Source organism: Pocillopora damicornis, chromosome 7, assembly GCF_964200805.1.
Source record: "Pocillopora damicornis chromosome 7, jaPocDami1.2, whole genome shotgun sequence".
NCBI lineage: Eukaryota > Metazoa > Cnidaria > Anthozoa > Scleractinia > Pocilloporidae > Pocillopora > Pocillopora damicornis.
The window spans coordinates 19,636,009-19,662,674 of record NC_142676.1 but is presented as its reverse complement, the minus strand read 5'-3'; the positions used below and the strand labels follow the sequence as shown (position 1 = coordinate 19,662,674).

Sequence of the window (26,666 nt, the reverse complement as noted above, 5' to 3'; positions counted from 1 at the left end):
CGCATTTGTCTCCTGTATCTTTAAGGAGTATAACATGAAGAATCTATATACCCGTTCGAAATAGTTTGTAATACAAATACTGCAATAATAGGAAACATTACGCTGTTGGCCTTTTGTCCATTTTTAAGAGTTGCATAATTATAAGAATTCTCGCCAGCTGATTGAGTACCCAGTCTACCCAGACGAAATATTGAGAGCAGATTTGTGGCTTGAAAGCGAGGCCGAAGGACGCCCGCGTCGGAAGCGCGCGAAAAAAAAGCTCGGGTTAAAAACCCATACACGCATGACTTGAAAGCAACAACATTCAAACGGAACAGGAAAATTGGCAAATAAAAACACCAGAAAGCTTAATTTAGAATTTCATCAAAGGGTGAAGCATTTTTGTTAATTTTCACAAGAGTGGAAGAGTAAACAGGTCCCTTCAGCGAGAGCAATAACGGGAAACTCTTCGACAAATTTCAAAACGCCATTCAAAACATGCAGCTTTTCAAGCGTGCTTAGCGACTTTCTTCGTCGTCAAAATCTCAGGTGTGGTTTATCCTTGCAACGTTCTATCAATCCAGTCGCAGCTGCAATTCGATGGAACACGGTGAAGTTGGTGAAACAAGCTGGCTGGAGGTTTTTGAACAATCTTAGCAGCGGAAATTTAGCGTAAGTATGTACCTGGAGTTTTGTGAATAACCTCGCTTTGCAAAGAAAAAAGCATACTTTAACTCGCAGGACTTGAAACATAATCGAGCGGTATAAGTCAGTGAATAGCCATTTTTAATAAATATAGATTTTGAAATTCCCGTTTAGTTGTGTTTTGAAATCTCTTTTTGGGGCCAGCCTTTCAAAATAGAAGTTATTTCTTTTCTTGCGTTGCCGTGGACAAGAAGTTTGGAAAAGGCTGTATGAAAAATTGATCTTTTTATGTCGTTGAATACTTCTTAATTATCCGCTAAAATCGGTTCAACTTGTACGAACATTGGAATGCAAAGTTTTTAAAATGTTTCAAATAGATTCAGCTGAATGTTTATCTTGATATTTCACTCGCTCTGGTCATTATGTTGGTTCCAAATAAACCCCTGAAGTGATGAATAAACGGCGAAGAATATATGAAAGTCATATATTTGAACTGCGGATAAAGACGTGAATGAAAGTGATCCTCGCAGTAATGTGCACTACATGAGTAGTAGTGAAAACAAGGCCTGGAAAAAAAAAAAAAAACGTTTGCATACAAAATAGAAATTAAGAAAGAAATAAAAAAAGGGAGGAAACAAAGAGTTTGCCATTATATTGGTTCCAAATAAACCCGTGAAGTGATCACTTTCATTCACGTCTTTATCCGCAGTTCAAATATATGACTTTCATATATTCTTAACCGTTTATTCTTCACTTCACGGGTTTATTTGGAACCAACATAATAACTAGCGCCCAGTTGGCTTGTTAGCTCAGTTGGTAGAGCGCTGCACCGGTATTGCAGAGGTCATGGGTTTAAATCCCGTAGAGGCCTGAATTTTTTTTTTCAGGCCTTGTTTTCACTACTGCTCAAGTAGTGTGCATTACTGCGAGGATCACTTTCATTCACATCTTTATCCGCAGTTCAAATATATGACTTTCATATATTCTTAGCCGGTGAAATTATTCTTTGTCATCCCAATGGTAGCGCAGTTGGCCGGTCCATTTTTGTTAGAGTTTAAATGTACATTACAATGAGAATTTGGTTATGTTCAGGGATATTGTTCATGTGTCCAAACACACAGTGCGAAATCGCTCTGACAAAAGGCCCTGACGACTGGCTAACGCTCGAAACGTCAGCTTTTAAGCTCTTTACGGTGGCCAATTTACGTTATCAACTCAATTGATAATTACAGGTTAATACACTCAGCGATTTACCTGCACGAGTTCACTAACAAAGACTTGTATGAAAAATTTAAAATTCGCAACCTTGCCTTTCAAAATAGGCATTCCCCAAGCAGTTGCTTTCTTGGTGTTTTTTGGAATAGCATCATCAATCAGAGAATCAATGCCTGCATCTGACAAATCGTCAAACTTTGAGTCAGCCGAAGCCATGGTGTAATGATAGTGGTGTGTTGAATTTACACCGCGGCTACTGATTACAACACGATAATGACGTCAAGGAGGTTGTTTTGTCACAACCCAGAAATCGGAATTCGTATAGTGTATGGAACTGAGTTGAATAGTAATGTTAAATTATCCGTGAAACTTTACGAAAGTTCAGCTCTGGAAAGTTCCACTTAGATCCTGGTAGACTAAAAGTTCTCATTGAAAAAAGAAATCATTAATTTTGTGTGTCTTTATCTTCCAGTGGCATATTTGGCAGCAAGTGGCGCTAATGAAAGGTAAAATTACTTTGTTGAAAATTGATGAATTTAACTTCAATTCAATGGATATCAATTTCTGGCCAATGTATTCTTTCAAGAAAGAAATCTTCAGTCCAACCTGTGCAGAATTATGGAATGGTGTCGTTGAGATTTCCCTGATAAGGGAAAACGGTACCACTGCTTTTTGAAAGAAGCTTTCACGAATACAAATATATTTCTTATGTTGTGGTTTAGAGTGTGAAAAGTTCATAAATAAAGGATGTTTGACATCACACACTTTCGGCTCTCCTTTCTGTCGTAGCTTAATTGAATTGGGAGCAGATGTGTGGTCTTGGGAGGAGATTACTATTCACCAGGGTTAGTTGCAATTTATGTCGGCGGCTGTATAAGGAAATGAGGCAAAGTAAACATATTCTTGGCAAAACAATACTTTAACTTCGTCATGAACAATGGGTCACGCTGTGATTTCTCTTTTTAAGGTGCGAGTTTTATCTCGCGACCTAAAGTAGCGAAAAACGTCAATTTGGCCTTTTGTTTGCTGGATGCCTGACAATGTGCTGAGTTATATGAGTTTAAATCTAATAATGGCGCTGTTGGCCATAGGCTTTTAGAACTTTAGGAGAATAACCCATCAGAAAACAGGATTCGCTTCATATTGCTTACGGGCACTGCCAGCGACATAGTAAAATATGATAAGCAATATGATTCACATTGTGAGTATTTCACATTTAAGATGAAAAATGAAATATCACTTTTGGACCGATCACTTTTACCTTTCAAATTTACTCACTTTTGTTCGCCAGATGCCTAACGTTTGGTGAGATTACTCTTTGTAATCCCAATGGTAGCGCAGTTGGCCGGCCCATCTTAGAAAGATTTTAAGTGTACATTACAATTAGAATTTCGTTATGCTCAGAGTTATTGTTTTTGTGTCCAAACACACACTGCGAAAATTCAGCTCTGAAAAGTTCAATTTATATACCGGTAAATTAACAGTCCTCATTAAGAAAGAAACATAACTAGTTTTGGAAGCCTTTACCTTCCCACGGCAAGTAGCGCCTATTCATAGCTAAAATGGCCTTTCAGTTTCAAATTGATGAAGTTATTTTCGAAGCATTGGTATGAATTTTTGGTCTAGGTATTTAGAGAAAGAAATTTCGGTCCAAGCTTTGAAGAACTATTGAATGGTGTTGGTAGAGTACCTTTGAGAAGGAAGTATAATTATTTCAACAAATAACAAAATAGTTCGTATATCGTAAGTCTGAATTACTTAGGTTTTTCTTTTAACAGAACGGTACTATTGTTTATGTAAAGAAGCCTTTATGTATACAAATACATTTTTAATGTTAAAGTTTGAAGCGTGGAAGGGTCATAGCTCAACAGCAGATGTCTGATACTATGCAATGTTTGCTCTCCCTTCTGTCATAGCTTAATTCAAGTGGGAGCACATACGAGGTTTCATGGAAGAAGCTATACTATTCATCAGTCGCAATTCATGTCAGAAGCAGCCTGAGGAAATTAGAAAAGGGAAAAATATTTTTGGTAAGATAATATTTTAAATTTTGTCAAGAACAATGGCTCACACTGTGAATTTTCATTTTTAGGTGCAAGTATTTATCTCGCAAAAAAAAAGGTCAATTTGGGCTTTTGTTCGCCAGATGGATGGCAATGTACAAAATCATAAAAGTTCCAATCTAATAATGGCATGGTTGGCCTTAGGCTCTTAGGACTAAAAGAGAACAACGGGGAACCTAATCCTTAGTTTTTATCTGACTTATCAATATAGAAGAGAGATTGGTTACGCCAAAGGACATTTCTGATCAAAACGATACACCATGCACTAGAAGTGAGGTAAGAATATTGGATGTAAAATTTTTCTTACTTCAGTAGTTGTTTTGTGGCGTTTTAACCGGTTCTAAGACATGAAATCTGGGAAACAATTGACTTCATTTAAAGAGCTTTCGCCTAAAACAGCCACTTGCGTTATAACTTAACTTTTGTGGATGGAAGGTATGGCCAGATTTGGTTGCGCAATTGATGCCCGCCGAAGAAGTTTCATAAGTAAGAATTAAAATTTTCAAATGCATTTTGACAAAAATACAAGGTCGTTTCAAAGGAGAAAACGTGCTTCATCTTTGACTTTGTGTTTATTGAGAAATATACTAAAATACCTTTTCTTTTGAGAGGAACAAAGGCTAAAAATAACGGATGACGTATTTCTAACAAATAGAGGCGCGGGAAAAAAGTCGTTTAAAGTCAAGGAAAAAAAAGCATGCGAAACCGAGTGTTTCACCAATTTTCCACTTGTAACCTGTGCGTCAACACTGAAGGATACCAATCGAGACGACAAATACCGTAAATACATTTGCATATTGAAATACAGGGAGGAGTTTTTGTCTCTACTAGAAAGTATCAAGTACATGGAAAAATGCACAAACAGCTGAAACACAAATCGCCTGAAACATGTCCCCTTTTTTTAAATTCACGATCGTTTAATCAGCACATAACTTTTAAGCCCATTTTGATGGGTAGGAACAATATTGATTTTAACCATACGGTTATAACGGGGGCCAACGCAATAGAAGCATACCTCCAAAATATTTAGATTTAGAGCTGAGAAACAAGGACTTCTATGTTGAGACATACGAGAGGCCGTTGTGAAACCAACAGTGCTATACCGATTGCAACGTCCCGTGTTCGGCATTTGTTCGTAAAAAAATAACTATTGGAAAAATAATTATTTCTATGTCGCTAAATTCCATATGGCCTCCAAAAATAAACTTTTGGATAGCGAGATGACGTCATCAACATAAACTTTACAAACTTCTGTAAACTTTTTGAAGTTTGATCAGGCTTCTTGTAGTTTTCATTACACCCGTACTTGCTTAAAAACTGCGCTCTAAAATCAAAGATACCTTACACAACAATGAAAAAGTAATAATTATGATACTTATATGAGGGTCCCAATGGGGTTAACCGTTAGCCGTAAAACGGCCAAAATATTTAGCCGCTAGACGTAAAAATTGACAAATTTTAACCGTTAGTCGTAAAAGAAGTTAACCGTAAAAAATATCTCTGATGGAAACAATGGAAAGGTGTTAACCGTTAGCCGGAAATTGGCCAAAATTTTAACCGATAGCCGTAAAAGCTATCACCCCATTGAGACCCTCTTATATGCAATATATGTGTTGGTATGAATACCTATACCATCGATCAAAAAAGTGGATAATATCAATCTGGTAGTAATTGAATACCTTTTTTATACTTCGTTCAGTTTTCAGAAACTATGGTTGCAATGGAGCATGTTGAATTTGCCCGTAGTTTAGCACTGTTTTTGATGATATATTTGCTAATATGTAATGGAAATTTTGGTGCCTTAGCAACTCAAGGTGAGCAAAAACATTGTTACAATCACTTGAGGGAAACAGAAGAAAAACGTCATGAAATGTTTTCTTTCGTTATCGTTTTATTTTAAAAAGGGTATTCTTTAGGGAAAATAGAAGAAAAACCTCATAAAATTAATTCATTTGCCTGAAAACATGTGGCTTCTTATTTCAGTTGGTCGAATCACTCAATCTGTAGTGTTCTCTTAAATTGTGTAAAGGAAAATTGCTATTGATTTTCTAAGTTCCTGCTGGAGTTAAACTTTGTTTGATACTGTCAAGAAATACACGGCAGAGAATATTTTCTAACTTTATTTTATTTTACTTCATTTGAGTTTTTTTCTGAGAATGGGAAGTCACATTGCTCGCTTGCAAAGTCTGCAGATTTTGTGAAATATCTTATTTCAAGATCTGCTTAGGGTTTTTATTTCATGTAACCTGCTGAGGGAATAAAGGTAAAGACAGACCGGCACGGACTCCCCATGTGGCTTTTGGGGTCTCGTCGCATTATCGTCTTCAAATTATATTTTTGCTCTCACAAGCGTATCTTTAAGGAATTTCCCCTTTTTGTAAGACATGATCGGAGGTTAAGTAAAAATTGTTTTCAGTAAGGGCTGATTGTGTATCAGACTCCAATGCTCCATCAGTATTTGTTTTAAATTTCTAACTGAAGGGTGTAACGTTTTGACAAAAGGCAATAAACGTTCGTGACCTTTTGGCTTCTGTGTACGTGTAAGAGCCGATTGAAAGGCAAAGTTGACCCCTAACAGAGACCTTTCTATGATGTTTTCTGGGTACCCTCTCGCTTTGAGGCGTTGTTTGAATTTAAACCGATTAACCTCTTTTCTGTCGCAATCCCAAAGGGAGAAAACGTCATCAAAGTAAAGTTTCCATTCTCTTGGCTTAGTCTCGCCTTGTTGAATTAATTTCATTTCAATTTCCGCCATGAAAATATTGGCAAATGACACTTCCATTTTCGTACCCATAGTGGTTCCATGTGTTTGGAGGAAGTTCTCCTCATTGAATTGAAATGAATTTTCTTTAACCCTTTAACTCCCAGAAGTGATTAAAATGTAACTTCTCCCTATAATATCCATACATTATCCAGCAAACAGGTAATGAGAATACTCAAACTTATCAGGTAGAAGTTGTAACCTTGATCTAAAACCAAATTCTTGTAACTAAATTACAATGAAATGAGTAAAAGCTAGAGAGGAGAATAAACAATCGGATCTCGGGAGTTAAAGGGTTAAGGATTTAGCTAAGCATTCCCCGAGGTAAAGCGTTGGGATCGGTGAGTTATAGTCGTGGAACTTTTCGTATGCTTTACGTACTATATCTGTTCCTTCTTCTTGAGGTATATTTGTGTACAAACTGAGGGTTTATATGTTAGACGTACTTATGGATTTCATCCAACAAAATTCAATAAAGCCGCATAGAGTCCTTTTGAGATCCGTATCCCACACTGCTGCATATCAATAGCACTGAGGTCAGAGGCCTCTCAAACTCGTTATAGCCACTGGGTACATGGCTGTAGAGAATAGGAAATTTGATTCCATACTTAACAATTCCTTTTTCTCTTTGTATTCTCAAAGTAATGAGATGTGATTCTTTCACCTTCAGTGAACACGCAGACACATGGCTAGAAATTTTCATTGGGACGTCGGAATGATATTCTCCCACCTGAAATTGTCCTAATTAGTATCGCTAATTAATTGTAAATGGAAAAAAAAAACAAAAACAACAACAACAAAGCAAAACTTAATTATAGCTCTTCAAGTGGTGTAAAAATAAGTCTCTTTATATAATAGTTCAAAATAATGAGTACTTTTACCAGACAATTGATTCATAGCCGATCGATTAGGGAACATGGCGAACACTCTTAGGAGTGAGTTTCCCGTATATCGATTACATGCCTTAGTGAATTATAAGTACATCAATTCTATTTTAGCTGCACCCAGCGTATCCTTACCGTCTGTTGTGGAAACCTTGCCAGGCCATGAAGTGACATTTTCCGTGAATGGAACACTTCCTTTAAATACAACAGTTATGAAGAATTCCACCGTGTTGTTTACAGGAGTAGAAAGTGCGGCAGCCCTCATATTCCATGAAGAAGGAAAATTCATGTGTATGGCTAGGAATTCATTTGGCTCTTACTTCAAAGAATTCTCTGTGATATTTGGAGGTATGAATTGGTTCTGCCAATACCGTTTATCTTCTTCTTTTGCTAGCCCCGCAAGAAGATTCCGAAACAAAAATAGCAGCATTAAGTAATTTCTCTTGAGTACACATAAATGTCCTTTTTGATCATAGAAATAACGAGAAAAATTTCAAAACTTTGTCGTGCGTCACAGCTGGGTTGACTGTTTAAGTGCGGTATATATATTTTTATTTGTCTGAAGGCTGCAGAGCTGCAAAATACAGCTTTTAAAAAGTCTCAGCCAAAGTTTATTTTCAGAAAAGCGTTTGTGCTAAGCTATTGCCGCGTAACGTCACCCCTCGGCCGACTTGCTTTGTTTGAATACAAAGAAATTATTTCCCAAAAATACCGGTAAGAAAGTGAGAGTGGATCCTCTTGTGTTGAAATTTGAAGTGAAAGCGTGTGCACTTAAATATCAGCTTCAAATCACCAAATTTTGCGTGGTCTGAGAGCGGGAATAATTAATTTACGTTTCTTTTTGAACGCTGCCCCACATATAATGCTGAATGTGAGGTATTGTAACTCTGGTGCCCCTAGAAACAGTAAGCACAACGAATCATTGGTAAAATTCTGAAGAGAACGTAAGCTTATTTTTTTAATCGACGTTACCCTGGCGTCGTTGTCCTAACTGCTTAGGGTCCTTTTAGAACTGTAAGAGTTTTCATTAAAGACAATGTGTTTTGTATCAATATTATGTTTCCTGATTTTCTTTTTTTCTAAGATTGCGGACCTGACTGTTCCTCTAGTCGGAGTGATGGAAGGAATTTTCTCTCTTGCGTAAATGTGGCTGTGATGCAAATCACACCTTGTCTTGTGCAGACGATTGAAACACTGTAAGATAGGTGGCGAAGTCGTCAGATCTATAGCGTCAAACGACAAAGTCTTAATGGTTTATAAAGGCATCATAGTTTTAATCTCTCTTCTTTTCGCTTTGCCAACCTCTAACTACACGCAGACAAGCACACCCACACTCCTCTTTACTCCTAGTGTATGCCACATAGGTTACTCGTGAACGAGTAACAATCTTTTAATAACTGAGGTTTGAGAGTTGAAGCTCATTTTCATTGTTTTTCACTGACAATGAAGGCACAGATAAATGAATTAATTTCTACTGCTGAATCTTTCGATCACATCAAATAATTGAAGTTCTTCTGCTTACGGAAAGCAGACGAAGGACGGAACGATTAGACAATGTAAAAATAGAACTGCGCGGTTGATGAAATGATGTATCTTTCGATTCATTGCTAGGAACTTGTCTTCAAATAAAATAACTAAACCTTGTCTTTTTACGCAATTGCCTTTCTGCCTGGAAAAGTAATGATATCAGTTTGTTTGAATGATATTTCCTATTTTTCCTCAACTGGTATTAATCTCTTAACACCACTGCATTTCTATCTCATAGAGTATTTTTTGACAAGAGCAGGAAGGGCTTTAACAATATTTTGGGGACCTTTACTAAAATCATTGATTTAAATTGTTGAGGTGAATGTATCCCCAAGGTTATTTTTGTCTGAACAGGTCTTTGTCTTTCAACGCCATTGCCGTTTTACCTGAAGATGTCTTTTCGCATTTAGTAGAGCTGCGAGAGCTGTGAGTGATACTAGCCTTTTTGAAATACTGGCAAATTCATGCATTTAATTCGTTTCAATACTATTTCCTCTTGTAATTCTCTTTTTCCCAACAGGTATTTGTCTTCCAACAGCATTGCCTTTCTACCTGAAAGAGTATTTTGGACTTTAGAAAAGTTGGTGTGGCTGTAAGAGAAAACAGACATTTTTATGGCCGTTTAACTAAATCGCAGATTTAACTTTGGGGACCCTAATTAAAAATCAGAGATTTAACTTGTTTGTATGATATTTCCTGCGAAATATATTCATAGATTCAATTTGGTAATTAATATTTTCTCTGGAATTTTTTCTGAACAGGTCTTTGTCTTTCAACGCCATTGCCGTTCTACCTGAAGATGTCTTTTCGCATTTAGTAGAGCTGCGAGGGCTGTAAGTGATAGCAGCCTTTTTGAAATACTGGCAAATTAATGCATTTAATTTGTTTCAATACTATTTTCTCTGGTAATTCTCTTTTTCTCAAAAGGTATTTGTCTTCCAAGAGCATTGCCTTTCTACCTGAAAGAGTATTTTTGACTTTGGAGAAGTTGGATACGCTGTAAGCGATAGCAGACATTTTTGGCGACCATAATCAAAGTCGCCGATTTCACTTTTTGTATTATATTTCCAGCGGGACATATTCACGGTCTCAATTTATTAGGTAATACTTTCTCTGGTAATTTTTTTCTCCACAGGGATTTGTCTTCCAACAACATTACCTCACTACCTGAAAGAGTATTTTTGACTTTAGAGAAGTTAGAGACGCTGTAAGAGAAAAAAGACGTTTTTATAGACGTTAAGTAAAATCGCAGATTTAACTTGTTTGTACAATATTTGCAACGGAATATATCTTTTTCTTAACAGGTATCTGTCTTTTTACGCAATTATATTTCTGCCTGGCAAACTGATTTTAAATATTTGTTTGAATGCTATTTCGTCTGGTAATTTTTTTTTTCTCTTAACAGGGATTTGTCTTCCAACAGCATTGCCTCTCTTCCTGAAAGAGTGTTTTTAAGTCTAGAGAAGTTGGAGAGGCTGTAAGAGGAAAAAAAAAATTTTATGGACCTTAAGTAAAATCGTAGATTTACCTTGTTTGTACAATATTTCTAGTGAGATACATTTTATTCTTAAAAGGTATTTGTCTTTTTACGCAATTACCTGTCTGCCTGGTAAATTTATTTTAACAGTTTGTTTGAATGGTATTTGATCTGGTATTTTTTTCTTAAAAGGCATTTGTCTTCCAACAGCATTGCCTCTCTACCTGAAAGAGTATTTTTGACTTTAGAAAAGTTGAAGACGATGTAAGAGAAAACAGATATTTTTATGGCCGTTTAAGTAAATCGCAGATTTAACTTGTTTGTACAATATTTCTAGCGGGATATATCTTTTTCTTAACAGGCATTTGTCTTGCTACCCAATTACATTTCTGCCTGACAAATTGATTTTAAAAATTTGTTTGAATGCTATTTCGTTTTGTAATTTTTCTTCCCTTAACAGGCATTTGTCTTCCAACAGCATTGCCTCTCTACCTGAAAGGATATTTTTGACTTTAGAGAAGTTGGAGATGCTGTAAGAGAAAATAGACATTTTTGGGGACCTTATCAAAGCCGCAGATTTAACATGTTTTTTTATAAAATTTCCAGCGGGATATACTCAAGGATTCGATTTGTTACGTAATATTTTCTCTGGAAATTTTTTTCTAAATAGGCATTTGTCTTCCAACAGTATCGCCATTCTGCCTGAAAGAGTATTTGCGACTTAAGAAAAGTTGGAGATGCTGAAAGAGAACAGACATTGTGGACCTTAACTGAAATCGCAGATTTAACTTGTTTGTGAAATTTATCCAGCGATTAAACAAGAGCTGGAACGGCCTTGAGGATATTTTGGTGACCTCAAAAAAAGTCATTGATTTAAATTGTTGAGGTGACTATATAATCAAGGTTATTTTTGTCTGAACAGGTCTTTGTCTTCCAACGCCATTACCGTTTTACCTGAAGATGTCTTTTCGCATTTAGAAGAGCTAGGAGTGCTGTAAGTGAAACCAGCCTTTTTGAAATACTGGCAAATTCATGGTTCATTTTGTTAAAATATTATTTCTTCCAGTGATTTTTTTCCAAACAGGTAAATCACTGATTTAAATTGTTTAATTGACTATATCCTCAAGGTTTATTTTTTCTAAACAGGTTTTTGTCTTTCAACGCCAGTGCCGTTTTACCTGAAGATGTCTTTTGGCATTCAGTAGAGCTGCGATTGCCGAAGTGATTCTAGCCTTTATTTTTAAAAAAGCTCGTAAGAACTGGCTTTAAGGATATTTTGGGGACCTTTACTAAAATCATTGATTTAAATGGTTTAACTAAATATATCCTCAAGGTTAATTTTTTCTGAACAGGTGTTTGTCTCTCAACGCCATTGCCGTTCTACCTGAAGGTGTCTTTTCGCATTTAGTAGAGCTGCGAGAGCTATGAGTGATAACAACCTTTTTGAAATACTGGCAAATTCATGGATTTAATTTGTTTCAATACAATTTCCTCTGGTAATTCTCTTTTTCTCTACAGGTATTTGTCGTCCAACAGCATTGCCTTTCTACCTGAAAGAGTATTTTGGACTTTAGAAAAGTTGGTGTGGCTGTAAGAGAAAACAGACATTTTTATGGCCGTTTAACTAAATCGCAGATTTAACTTTGGGGACCCTAATTAAAAATCAGAGATTTAACTTGTTTGTATGATATTTCCTGCGAAATATATTCATAGATTCAATTTGGTAATTAATATTTTCTCTGGAATTTTTTCTGAACAGGTCTTTGTCTTTCAACGCCATTGCCGTTCTACCTGAAGATGTCTTTTCGCATTTAGTAGAGCTGCGAGGGCTGTAAGTGATAGCAGCCTTTTTGAAATACTGGCAAATTAATGAATTTAATTGTTTCAATACTATTCCCTCTAGTAATTCTCTTTTTCTCAACAGGTATTTGTCTTCCAACATTACCTCACTACCTGAAAGAGTATTTTTGACTTTAGAGAAGCTGGAGACGCTGTAAGAGAAAACAGACGTTTTTATGGACATTAAGTAAAATCGCAGATTTAACTTGTTTGTACAATATTTGCAACGGGATATATCCTTTTCTTAACAGGTATCTGTATTTTTACGCAATTACATTTCTGCCTGGCAAATTGATTTTAAATATTTGTTTGAATGCTTTTTCGTTTTGTAATTTTTCTTCTCTTAACAGGGATATGTCTTCCAACAGCATTGCTTCTCTACCTGAAAGAAAACAGATATTTTTGGGGATCCTAATTAAAAATCATAGATTTAACTTGTTTGTAAGATGTTTTCTGCGAAATATGTTCATAGACTTAATTTGGTAATTAATATTTGGAATTTTTTCCTCAACAGGGATTTGTCTTCCAACAACATTACCTTTCTACCTGAAAGAGTATTTTGGACTTTAGAAAAGTTGGAGAAGCTGTAAGAGAAAACAGACATTTTTGGGACCTTAAATAAAATCGCAGATGTGACTTGTTTGTATAATTTTCCTGCGGGATATATCTTTTCCTTAACGTTTATATGTCTTTTTACGCAATTGTATTTCTGCCTGGCCAATTAATGATATCAATTTGTTTGAATGCTATTTCCTTAGGTAACTATTTTTCCTCAACTGGGATTTGTCTCCTAGCGCCACTGCATTTCTATCTCACAGAGTATTTTTTGACAAGAGCAGGAAGGGCTTTAAGAATATTTTGGGGACCTTTACTAAAATCATTGATTTAAGTTGTTTAACGTGATATATCCTCAAGGTTAATTTTTTCTGAACAGGTATTTGTCTTTCAACTTCATTACCGTTCTACCTGAAGGTGTCTTTTCGCATTTAGTAGAGCTGCGAGGGCTGTAAGTGATAGCAGCCTTTTTGAAATACTGGCAAATTAATGAATTTAATTGTTTCAATACTATTCCCTCTAGTAATTCTCTTTTTCTCAACAGGTATTTGTCTTCCAACAACATTACCTCACTACCTGAAAGAGTATTTTTGACTTTAGAGAAGCTGGAGACGCTGTAAGAGAAAACAGACGTTTTTATGGACGTTAAGTAAAATCGCAGATTTAACTTGTTTGTACAATATTTGCAACGGGATATATCCTTTTCTTAACAGGTATCTGTATTTTTACGCAATTACATTTCTGCCTGGCAAATTGATTTTAAATATTTGTTTGAATGCTTTTTCGTTTTGTAATTTTTCTTCTCTTAACAGGGATTTGTCTTCCAACAGCATTGCCTCTCTACCTGAAAGAGTATTTTTGACTTTAGAGAAGCTGGAGTGGCTGTAAGAGAAAACAGATATTTTTGGGGATCCTAATTAAAAATCATAGATTTAACTTGTTTGTAAGATGTTTTCTGCGAAATATATTCATAGACTTAATTTGGTAATTAATATTTTTTTTGGAATTTTTTCCTCAACAGGGATTTGTCTTCCAACAACATTACCTTTCTACCTGAAAGAGTATTTTGGACTTTAGAAAAGTTGGAGAAGCTGTAAGAGAAAACAGACATTTTTGGGACCTTAAATAAAATTGCAGATTTAACTTGTTTGTATAATATTTCCTGCGGGATATATCTTTTCTTAACGTTTATTTGTCTTTTTAAGCAATCGTATTTCTTGGACTTAAATTAAAACCGCAGATTCAACTTGTTTGTATGATACTTCCAGGGAGATACATTCATGGATTTAATTTGTTTAAGTAATATTTCCTTTGGTAATTTTGTTTCTCAACAGGGATTTGTCTCAAAACGCCATTGCTTTTCTACTAAAAAATAAACTGAGTCATTGATTTAAATTGATTGAAAACTTTATCTTCAAGACCGTTTTTTCTTAACGGGTATTTGTCTTGCAACACCATTGCCTTTTTACCTTATAAACTGAATCATTGATTTAAATTGATTAAAAACTTTATCTTTAGGACCGTTTTTTTATGGTTATTTGTCTTGCAACACCAATGCCGTTTTACCTTAAAAAGTGTGTTTGAATTTACAGGAACAGAAAGCATTGTAAGGGATAGCAGACATTTTAAGATACTAGAAAATTCATTCATTCAATTTGTTTGAATCATGTTTTCGGCGGATATATCTTTTTCTTTCTAAGTATTTGTCTTTTAACACCATTTCCTTTCTGCCTGATAGAATTTTTTTTATTTTAACAGGAGCGTAGAGGGTTGTAAGAGATTTTAGATGCTTATGTTAATCAAATCCGTACATTTAATGTGCATATTATTTTCTATTGAGAAAGGTTTCCTCTCAACAGGAAGGTTTTGTCCAACTCTATTACCTCTCTACCTGAAAAAGTGTTTTTGAATTCACAGAAGCTAAATTGGCTGTAAGAAGTAACGGACATTTTAAGATACTTAAGTATATTGATGCCTTTCTTAATTCGATTTTTAAGACAAATGATCAGAAACAAAGTTTACAGCGTGGTAAATGCGAGGCGATACCGACTTTACAAAGTCAATTTGCTGGCTCCTTCAAACTAAAAGTATAAACTCATCATCTCGTCTTAAATTTCCATTCTTCATTTTTCTTTTACCTGCTGATTACTTCATTCTCTTTTTTTTGCCTAGGGATTTATCTTTCAACAAAATTGTCTCTTTATCCACAAACGTATTTTCCGGTTTAAAAAAATCTACAGATGCTGTGAGTGACAATAGGCACGCCTGGATGTCAAAGTACACTAATCCACTTGTCTTCATGAAAAGATATCCTATTACAGTTGACATGTGGAGTGTGAAATATTTTTTTCATGATCTTCAAGTCATAAGCTTTCCAGGGATATATAGTTTGCCTAAGTTTTCAACTAAATCCTAACTATGAAAAACGATGAAAAAAATGGCCATTTTTTAGGTTTACCCCGCCTTACCTCAAATAATAAGTAAACGCTAAATTATGTTTACTTAACAGGTTTTTGTACTCAAATCGTTTGGCCTCTTTACCTGCTGATTTGTTTTCCAATACAACCCTGACTGCGAAGTAAGTAACAATCATACTTAGGATACCCGAATATCAGTGATCAGAATTGTTTTAACCTACTGTATGATACTCAGTCGGTGACTGGAGGGGGGTGGTGGCCTAACGTTTGGTGTGCTGTTATCTGGGTGAGACGGTACGGACTTGAGACCTTGAGGTTGGTGTCTTGTGTTCTCCAGCCATGTACATGAATAAGTGGCAGCTTTCTGTCTGGGAAACCAGACGAAAAGCTAGTGGGCTATCATGGAACAGCGTCCCATCCATTTTGTCTCAGACTACGACTCCGGCTGGATGATCCACTTAGCTTGGTTGCTGACTTTACCTATACCTTATGATACACAATCGAAGACTTTAATGGCTAGAAACTAGTCTACAAGGAATGCTACAAGGAATGATTATAAGTGGTGTTTTTTTGTGGTCTTTTTTTTTTTTAAAGATTATGTTAAGGAATAGTGGAAACTCCAGAGAAGAGACAGCAAAAAGATGTTGAGAGGAATCTTTCTGAAAATTCAGGGAACACTACCCACAAAGTAATAATGTGATGTAATGAAAACGCGGAAACCCTTTGGGAAAGAAGGGGGTGAGATTCTAAAGAAACTGTGGTGCTGCGTCGGTGGGAGAGTCTAACAGGATAATTAAGTATTATCAACTGTTCATGACGTAGATTGGCCACCGTAAAGAGTTTCAAAGCTGACGTTTCGAACGTTAGTCTTTCGTCAGAGGGAAGGGCTAATGCTCGAAATGTCGGCTTTTAAAACTCTTTACGGTGGTCAATTTGCGCCATCAACTCAGTTGACTAAATTACCCTTTGGGAAGGAAGCTTCCCATATTCCGAGAGGACCACAGTTGATTAAACAAGTGGGATCGGTTACTATACAAACGACGAACGGCAAAATTGAATTTATTTGTTATATATGTCTATTTGTACCTTTTTTATTTTCTTAAAGAGACCTCTCATCAAACCTCATCGCCTCTTTACCAAAAAACGGCTTTTCTAGACAAGTGGCTGCATTGTAAGTGAAGTTATGTTATAAATACATCTACAATTTTTTCTTAAATATTAATAGATTTATTCAATTGATCTTGGGTACTAAGTCAAAGAAAACACGTGAAACAAAGATAGTGTCATACGTGAGAAAAAAGATTACCAATCTAGCCTAAACTTGGTTCTGTTAAAGCTAGGTATAACGCAATTTGATAAGTCATCACAACGTTATTTAACAATTCGGATTCACGAGTTAGATGCGGGACAGTAAAAAGTCAAAGAGGTACTCAGCACCAACTTGGGCTGAAAGCAATATCATATCCAATGAGCGCAAATAGACTAATTGTTTTAATAAATTCTGCACGTTTAATTGCTTCTGTGAATGCTTGCTAAATGCATTTTTATACTAAGCATATTCCAAATCTAATTAGCTCAACCTGAAGGTAATGCTACTTTTCACCGCCATAACGGCAAAATAATCAAATGACCCGACATGTGCCGGCTTTTTGATCGAGCTACAACAATTTGGAAATCAGACCCATTGTGGAATCAGTTCTTTTCTATAATATATCAACATGGACATTGACTAGAAAACTCGAAAACAAGTCCTCCCAAGTAAATGGTTTGTTGCCTTCAAAAATTTTGATTGAGTCATCATTTCCTTCAAACGGATATTGTTTACCATCTGGAATCCAAATATGGGATAATAGCAACAAGAGGAATGACTAAACGTGTGATTAATACGTTAAGTGAAGTTGAGCTGCTTATTTCACCCAGAGTTTTTAAGGTGTACTTAGTGAACCATTAAAATTCCCCGGTTCTTTCATGATCACCACTTTCAAAGCTATTTGATTCTAAGGGGATAATTTTGTAAAGAAACTGTGGTGCTGCATCGGTGGAGGAGTATAACAAGATAATTTAGTCTTATCAACTAAATTGATCACGTGAATTGGCCACCGTTAACTCAGTTGATGAACCAAATTATCCTGTTTTGCTTCAGATCACTGGATAATAATCGCTTGAAGCGTATTCCTCATCGAGCCTTCTATAACAGGACTAACTTATTCTTGCTGTAAGTACACACCGAGATTTAGATAGTCCTAAATGTTGGCCCTATTTGTGATTTTTTTTTCAAAATCAATTCTTTGTTTAGTAAAGTCACTCCTAGACACAAACGCAGATATTGCATGATGAAATTATAGCAGATAAGTATAGGAAATCGTATGAACGCGAGTGCATTTCGTGATTTATGGGCACGAGTGATGTTTTGAAAGTTCTCAAAATTGCACGAGCCGTAGGCGAGTGCAATTTGAGAACTTTCAAAACATCACGAGTGACCATAAATCACGAAATGCACGAGCAGGTTCATACGATTTTTTATTTATTAAATTCTCGACAAAATTACTCCAACATTTTATCGAGTTGTTCGTGCTCGTATTCTTCCATTTTTGGGTTTACTTTTCGTTGAGTCGCCCATGTTTGCCAGACATTTAACCAGGTCTGTGTAGCTTTCAACGTGTTTTTGTTTTTCGCATTTTCTTTAAGTTGCTCAACGATGTTTTGGTTTGACAAAGCAAACCGGCTGTCAGCCATTTTTTTATAATTTGATGTTCAAATTTGGCGCTTCCCCGGTGTTTCCATGGCAACTTCTCCGTATTGCACTCTATAACCTCTATTGCACTCTATAACCTATTTATGCATTCATCATTGACCAATCAGAAACGCAATATTTTGTTGAGTATATAATAACAGTACATTATTTGCATACCATGGCAAGCAAAGAAAGCCTGATGTATTTTGCGTGCTATTTCAGATTTAAAATATATTCCTTTCTCTCAAAAATTTAAGTTTCGTGCGAGTGAAAAGGGAAATCACGCATTTCTCTCTATAGCCTTCTTGTATCTACACGTTCGCCATTGACCAATAGGGTACGACATACCTTTTTGAGCATATGATAAGAGTTATCATCCTGCGGCTCCATAAAACGTTAAATATTGTAACTATTTTATTCCAGAACACTTTCTGATAATCCTATAGAGGTAATTGAACCAGAGGCATTTACTCTCAATGCCCCTGAACTTAAAATGTAAGTTGGAATTATTTTTTATCCGAAAGGCGCTAACTGTGATTGGTTAAGAACGGAAGGGATATATTATTTCCATCTTAGTCTTTCTTAGGCTTATTTGTATAGAACGAGCTTTAGTCAAAAAAGGTTGAGTTCATGTATCACTCTGGGAAACAAACTAGAATCTCGGATATTTCATCCAGATCTATATATTATGTGTCATTTTTTTGTGCAGCCTGCCCGTTGTATTCAACCAGTTTTCAAATTCTCGTGGCTTAATTTCTTATTGTATCAAACGTTGTCCCATCCTTTTCGTGAAAGGACAGTTATAGGGTTAGCTACTACCTAAAGCTTTGAAATAACCTGCTAGTGTTCCCATTCCCCATTTTAAAAAGTGGAGTTTTTTGTGACAGATTTCTTCTACGAACGAGGTTGAAAACGCTGACGTCTGAGTCCTTTTCAAGTACCCATGCTCAAAATTTTCGAATGTAAGTGTCTTTCTTAAATAGATGTATCCTAAGTTTGTTTTAATAGATCAGAACCGCGATATTGCGAGCGCAAAAGATAAGCGTTGGACTTTTGCTGGATCAGTGTCTAGCTTAATCTAGAGATTGAAAGTGGTTTTGACAGATGTTCCTTCCCAATTTAGACTTACAGCGATACACAGAGACGAAAAGTGACCAAAGATACAAAAGTGACTAAGAAAATAAGCAAACACTTGCCTTCGGCTCGTTTTTCCAATTTTTTTAGTTGGACGAAAAAACGAGAGACAGGAAACTGTAATCAAACTTTTAAGAAGCCACTTATTTGTATGCATATTGTTTCTTGGAAATATTTTATTTCGGGCGTAGTAATGCATTGTGATCTTTAGTCAACAGTGAGCATCGAGAACGGTTTATTCGTGTTTTTCTCGTAATAGCCTCCATTTAAGAAATATTTTTACCCTCCGACTTTAATTCTGCACTATAGTGGGCTGATCGGTGTTAATAGAGACGATCTTGTGTTGTCATTGCAGAATTTCGTCTGAAAGAATAGCGAGAGTGATTGATTACAATTACCTGTCAGGCAGGAACTACTCCCTGTACCTGTCAGTATGAATAAGTGCAAGATGTTTTATGAGCTTCTTTTGAGTGGGACAGTGTTTCGTTAAAAATATTTTTTAACCATGAAATATAAATTGGCATGGTATCTGAATTTATTTAAGTCACAAAACTTTACAAATACACTGCATACTAATTCACGACATTTGGAAAGGTGATAAAAGGTCGGCCGTTCCTTCTCTTTCCAAATCCTCCCTATGGAAACGATAAATCTCTATCAAGGCCATGTTATGGTAAAAGGTCATAGTTTCCTTACCACCGGTCATGTTTGAGATTCGCTGAGAGTTGTGTTGGGCGTCAACTATAAAGATTAAGAACTTACCTCAGCAGCTGAGCTGCGTGACTCACTTTAAGTCTCATAAACCTTCGGAATACTCATAACATCATTAATTCATAGATACAGAGGCTAAAAATTCTAATTGTAAAATTACGTTCAAAGAAAATGAGCGACTTACTCCAAACTTCCTTGACTACAATAGTTCGTTACACTCATGATATTTGTTTTCAATTTTTCCGGCCACCCACTATTAAAAGGAACAGCCCGTAGTCTACATTTTAAATTTAGAAATAATTTGATGTACTCTTGACGAGACAATATATTCGCCTCCTCCTGTGTCCAACCTATGATTCATTCAATTTGGCATTCATTTTTCCTCAGGAATCCTCTGGAATCATATGAAGAAGCCATCAAAGTCCCCTTAACTGATACTTCCTTTGAGGAGGACATTTTGATTATGGTTCTGAATCGTCTCGGATTCAGAAAAACGACTTACAGTAACTACAGTATATTTTTACCCTGTCCGTTAGGAACATTTTCAAACTATACCTTGTTGACTTTGGAACCAAGTGTGGAAATATGCATAGATTGTCCTCCAGGTATGTTGTACTTGATTCCAGAGAACATTATCGAGACTGCTGGAATTCCAAAAAAGGTTTCTTCATTAACTCGGCAGTCTGGGCCATGATGATAGGCAATTTTCCCCATGGCCTGACATCATTTAAGAGAGCCTTAGTGCAATATTCAAAACTGACTCCAGCCCAAATCTAGGCACCCAAAAGTAATTGAAAATACAAGTATTTGTAAATATCTTGTTATATATATAAATATATATATATATATATATATATATATATGTATATATATATATATATGTATATGTATATGTATATGTACAGACTGAAAATTTGGGCCAGATATATTACGTTCGAGAATTCGATCATTATGCTCCTAAACGTCACACTCGAAAACATAGCATTATGCCCAAACATTTCCTGTTGATTTGGCATTATACCCCTTTTAATAACACAATGTAAGGGTTTTGAGAGCTCTTCAAAAAAAGCAATTATAGAAAAGTACTATCACAGTGACTATAAAAGTGATAGAAACGCAATTTTACGCGTTTGTGCTCTACTTTTAATCATTATGCTCGAAATTCTGGCCATAGAATTATGCCCAAAACTATGCCGGAATCAATATCAGTAGCTGGGAACAGACCCTTATATAAAACTACCGTGCAATTTTTAACAAAAAACCCCCCCTTATAAAAGTTGTTAATGTTACATGACGACAATTCACGCGTATCCTGTGTTCGAGTGTTGATATTGACCTTACAATGTCACATCCATGTTAAACCCATGTCCTAATGTTTATACTGATCATGAAATATTACATCTAGGGGTCTGCGCGCAGATGTTGATATCGATCGTGAATGCTTTCATTAAATCTAGGGGTCTTAGATTCGTAACCTATATCTAGGGGTTTTCAATTGTACCTCTGAATAGTGGTAACGTAAAATGACTACTTCTAAAGGGGGTTTTTGTTAAAATTGTACGGTAGTTTTATACAAGGGTCTGTTCCCAGCTACTGATGTTGATCCCTATGCCGGCTGGGAATCTCTAATAAAATCAAAAAAAGAAATGGATTGAAATATAAACAGAAAAAGGGAAAGACAGCAAAATAACAACACAAAGATGTCAGCATAACATAGGTTTGCAAGATATGCATTAGATTCAGACAGCAGCCGAGTAAGTAGTTGGCCTCCTGACTCAGATGATAGACGTCAGAGCCACGAGTCCTGTGATCTTCTCTTTTCAGGTGGTTTTTACTCCGATAGCCTCGCTTTCGTGAGTAAAGGTTGTAAGAAATGTCCAAACGGTTCTTACGTTGCATACGACAAGAAACCTGGAAAATCAATATCAGATTGCAAGTCGTGTCCTCAAGGTCAGCTCTAACTAACGATTTCATACCGTTGAATTAAGTTCTCCGAGGCAAACGTTAAAAGTTACAAATTGTAGCATTTCCGAGATTTTTCAACCATCTAAAGTGTCAAAAGGTGGACAAGTTAGAATAGGAGATGTGTGTACGAAAATACCTTTTCATTTGTTGTCCCAATAGTTCTTGCTGATAAATGTTTACTGGGTTAGTGTAAGTCATTCGAAGATAACTGTGTGATTTAACGCCCAGTCAAAACCATTTCTATCATATGAATGTGTAAACTACCCGCTGACGATAAAATATTCTTAAGATGTGGCCCAACGAAGGCCAAAAGTAGAAGGCAAAAGTCAAAGTTGACAATAGAACAGAGGGAGAAGGTGAGATGAGGCAAATAAGTTTAGCCTCAAGAAATGAATTAAAGGTCTGCATAGCGTCAAAAGCCATTTGGTTGTGACTTTGTGTTACGTTGCCTTTAGGTCAACCCTTTACTCAAGGTAAGCTCTCAAACGAGAACGAAAACATAAACACTATAGCAGTCATTCTTACCTTTACTAGGAACTGAGACTGACTTTTTCGCTGGATACCGAGCTTGTCCGTGCTTGGAAGGTCATTATCGAACCCATCTGTTCGAGGGATGCCGCAAATGTGGCAAAGGTGGACTTGTCTGTCAAGATGAATATGCCTCTTTGAAACCTGGTTATTGGTGGGATTGGCGTAACGATTCTTACAAACATCGTTATAAAGAATTTATAAAAAATCTCTATGCATCTTTACCAGCACTTGATAAGAATTTCGTGCAGTATCCTTATGCACTTCCAACGCCGTACAGGTGTCAGGTACCAGAGTCCTGTGAGGGCGGATTGGACTCACTATGTGCAGATGGATATGAGGGACCAATATGCGCCGTATGCAGCTCAGGATACCACAAGCAATTCCACAGTTGCAAAAAATGCCCATCAAAATCGTGGATCGTGGGACAATCTTCTCTTGTGGCTGTGATTTTATTAATGACATTTACCCTTTCGACATGGAAAAGGAAAGCAAAGCTTGCAATGGACCATGGTCACACTCTTCTGGACACATTCTTATCCAAACTTAAGATCTTAATCGGTTTTTACCAAGTCACCCACGGCTTATTGGACGTTTTCTCCTATATCAGCTGGCCAGACTCGTTAAAAGGTGTTGCAAAGTACTCAGAAGTGCTACAACTAAATTTGCTTCATATAGCACCTGCTCATTGCCTTTTTCCAGAATTACGCGCGAATGCATTTGGAGACTTGTTTGTGATCTTGTCAATCAATGCAATCGCCATTGGCGCTTCTGGTGTGTTCTACGGTGTTCGTAAGAGAATCATCTTGCAAAATAAAAGCCTGGAGGACGAAGAAAAACCAGCTAAGATCTTAGAGATGAAAGAAGTCGTGTACAAAAATGTCTTCTTTGTCCTCTATGTGACTTACCTGAGTACGTTTTCTAAGACAGCCAGCGTTTTACAACTTGCTTGTCGTAAAGTCTGCAGAGACAAAAATGAAGAGTTGTGCAACGAGTACCTCAAAGCAGACTACAGCGTGAAATGCCAAGGCTCAACATATAACCACCTGTTGATTGTTGCATACATTTCCACTGCGTACATCTTAGCTCTACCCGTTGCTTCATTCATCGCCCTTTGGAGGTATCGGCGAGCAATGTCAACTGCGGCAGACAGTGACGGTTCAGGCGTTGGCACGGAACTTGTTGAAGGACTCCGATTTCTTTTCGAAAACTACAAACCACATACGTGGTACTGGGAACTGATTGAAATGTCTCGAAAAGTGGTTTTAACATCTGGCCTTATTCTTGTGGGTCATGAAAGCAGGTCCTACATTGGTCTGGCATGGGTCGTGGCTGGTGTGTATGGAATTCATTTCTCCTGGATGAGACCTATACAGGACCCATTCGAAAACAGGTTAATGACGACCTCCATTGCAGTTACAGTTGTCAACTTGGGTATTGGTGCTGTGAGTAAAATTCCAGCAGAGAATATATCTGACGCAGTGGATAAAGACGTGGATGCTTTAACAATGAAGATACTGATTCTTGGTGTAAATACTCTTGTAATTGGCCTTCTTGTTGGTAAGTACTGATAAATTGTTCATAAAAAAATTTGAGCAAAATACTTAGATTAAACCGCCTCTTGCTTCTTGCTTTTTCAAACCTGCTCGTGGACGCTAAATTGGGCATTCACGACTATGCTTTCCGATCAAAGTATTTCGACACGCTTGGAATTATCGTTATGTATTCTTTTGTATTTGGCTTTGCGAGGAAAGTTATGAACGGAAGATATATATTATTAACTTTATAGGGTTAAATTTATGCTAACGCAAGGAGTAAGCCTTGCTTCGTTCTAATATCTTAAATAACTTCTTAAAATGTAAACTGGAACAGTCTGAAATTGTTGATAGCTTTAATCTGATAGGAATTCTGTGCAGAAATCACACGATGGGTTACTTTAGTGCTTCATATTAAAAAAAAAATTATTTTTGCTGTTGGCAAGAATGATCTGTTGGCAGAAGGAGAAGCGGGGAAAGGGAAAACGCCATTAATTGCCTGCTAATTTTTTTGGCTCACACGAGGAGATTTAGCAGTCTAGAGAGTGATTATTTGTATACCCTAATATTTTGGGGGTGGATTGACCTATGGGGCGTGGATTACTTCGGTGAAATGCTGCTGAGCTGAACAACCTTTATTACCAGAAAAAAAATTGCCAGAAAAACTTCTTATGATTTGAATTTTATTTTCTTTACTATCAGTTCAATACTTTGTGTACTTACATCAGTATTTAAAAGAGTGGCGTAAGAACCCGCAGTGGTCCTTTTCCTGTTGCTTGGCGTTGGTTCTTCCTCTCAATGATTTGCAGGGGGAAATTCGTGGTATGGTCGGAAAGAACATGCTTAAAGCACAGCTTCAAACAGGTATGATGGGAAAACCTTCCATTAGTACCTGCGCAAAAGAGAGTGGAGCAATGAGTTTCAACCTATCTCGAGAAGACGTCGATAGAGATGATGTAAATACGACAGAATTCCGTGAGCTACACTTGAAGAAAAACAAACACCGTCAGAACCACCGAACAATCAAGTACGACCTTGGTACACAGACAGAGGTCACTATGCCGTCATATGTTGCTACCCATTGGTTTCTAGAGCGAGCAGATATCTCTGTGAGGACATTGAATATTTAAAATTTGTGCTAAAACCGATAACTTACACAACTAAACTAGTTTTAGCGGTAGAATCGAATAAAAAGCGCTTTACTTCGTCCCGTATGCGGGACGATCAGACACTTTCTCCTTCGTACGAATGATAACGGTCTAAAACGTTATGAGTATATACATCCATATTGAAGTCATTTGATTATGTGTATTTGCTTTTGGTCATGAATACTTTTTTCTGGTCATTCAACCTGCGAACTATCTTTGTTAGTATAAACAACCGAAAGTAAAGATTCAATTAGCTCGTTCATTATACTCCACATGCCCCACTTTCATATTACCATTACATTATGTTAAATTCACGGGAAAATTTCTTGGGTATAATTCCCTTATACTCCTGTAGTATTTGAAGGGCTTCTTCCAGTGATTCATTCCTTTTCAATCGACATCCTACCTTCATTTACATGCTCATCTGTCTCTTAGAAGTTTTATCGTGTTACTACTAGTCGGAAGTTTGGCAGTTTTTATACACAAACAGTGTAAAACCATGGCTTTTGCGGCTTTTCCTTTGTTCTGCAAGAAGTGATGGAATTCTATCAAGCTACAATACTCATTATGTTCTGTAACTTTATGTTTCCTTTCCATCAGTTGGACACGACCCTCTGAGCATCACCTGTCACCTCAAAACAGCGGAGTCGCATTAGCAGAAGGGAATGAAAAAGGAAGCAATTTACATGAGAAAGCAATAGCTCCTCGATGTACCGCCATGTTCAGTATTACTCGATCAACATTCAGTCACATATTAATATATCAGGGTCATCCACAATCGTAATTTGTGTTGGTGCTTTAACTCTTTAACTCCCGGAAGTGATTGACATGTAACTTCTTCCTAATGATATCCATACATTATCCAGCAATCAGGTAATGAGAATACTCAAACTTATCAGGCAGAAGTTGTTATCTCGATCTTACTACAAATTCTTGTAATTAATTTACAAGGAGATGTGTTGCAGCCAGAAGGGAGAATTTACAATCAGATCTTGGGAGTTCAAGGGTTAATAACGTGACCGTGGTTTACATTTTGATAACTAAGGTTTTCTGTAAGAAGTTCTATGTATTTCCTGAACGAAACCTTTTCCTGTTTTCTCTATTCAAATTGAATTAGAAAATTTTTTAGAAAACGGATACAGAAAATTAATAGATAGGAGAAAAGGTTGTTCTTGCATGTTAAATTTTTCTAAACTGCTCTATGTATGTTAAAAAGCAGTGTCATTTAATGTCAGTTAAGTACACTTATGTGTTACGAGACGTATCAGTAAAAGTTGAATATGCCAGATATCGATAACAGTCATGAAAAAAAAAAGGATTGTCGGTTGAACCTGTCTTAAGACATGTTTTAATTCAAGACAGCAGAGGCTTGTAATGATCATTATAGTATAATATAGATTATTATATTAGAAAGAAAAGAAAACCAAGCCTAATTAATGTCCCTTATCTATTCGATGTAGCAAAAAAAATAAACAAACAAAAATCATCTCAAATTATTTCGTTCCGCATCGTAGATTAAGGCAAAATGCGAGTCAATCGAAACCCACCG

At 36.4% G+C, this 26,666-nt stretch overlaps 1 non-coding gene across 1 annotated transcript; it reads left to right on the top strand.

Annotated features, from left to right (window-relative positions):
* The first annotated feature begins 45 nt into the window (after window positions 1-45).
* Window positions 46-26,613, top strand: LOC113674151 (uncharacterized). The gene is made up of 32 exons (XR_016188862.1): window positions 46-651; window positions 2,312-2,345; window positions 3,756-3,869; window positions 4,114-4,178; window positions 5,602-5,716; window positions 7,662-7,895; window positions 8,632-8,743; window positions 9,429-9,500; window positions 9,595-9,666; window positions 9,836-9,907; window positions 10,002-10,073; window positions 10,210-10,281; window positions 10,480-10,551; window positions 11,012-11,083; window positions 11,474-11,545; window positions 12,070-12,141; window positions 12,311-12,382; window positions 12,476-12,544; window positions 12,830-12,976; window positions 13,325-13,396; window positions 13,490-13,829; window positions 13,967-14,038; window positions 15,455-15,523; window positions 16,468-16,533; window positions 17,506-17,577; window positions 18,520-18,591; window positions 18,984-19,058; window positions 20,329-20,546; window positions 21,766-21,891; window positions 22,441-23,994; window positions 24,672-25,078; window positions 25,718-26,613. It is a non-coding gene; the product is annotated as an uncharacterized LOC113674151 (transcript).
* The last annotated feature ends 53 nt before the right edge of the window (window positions 26,614-26,666 follow it).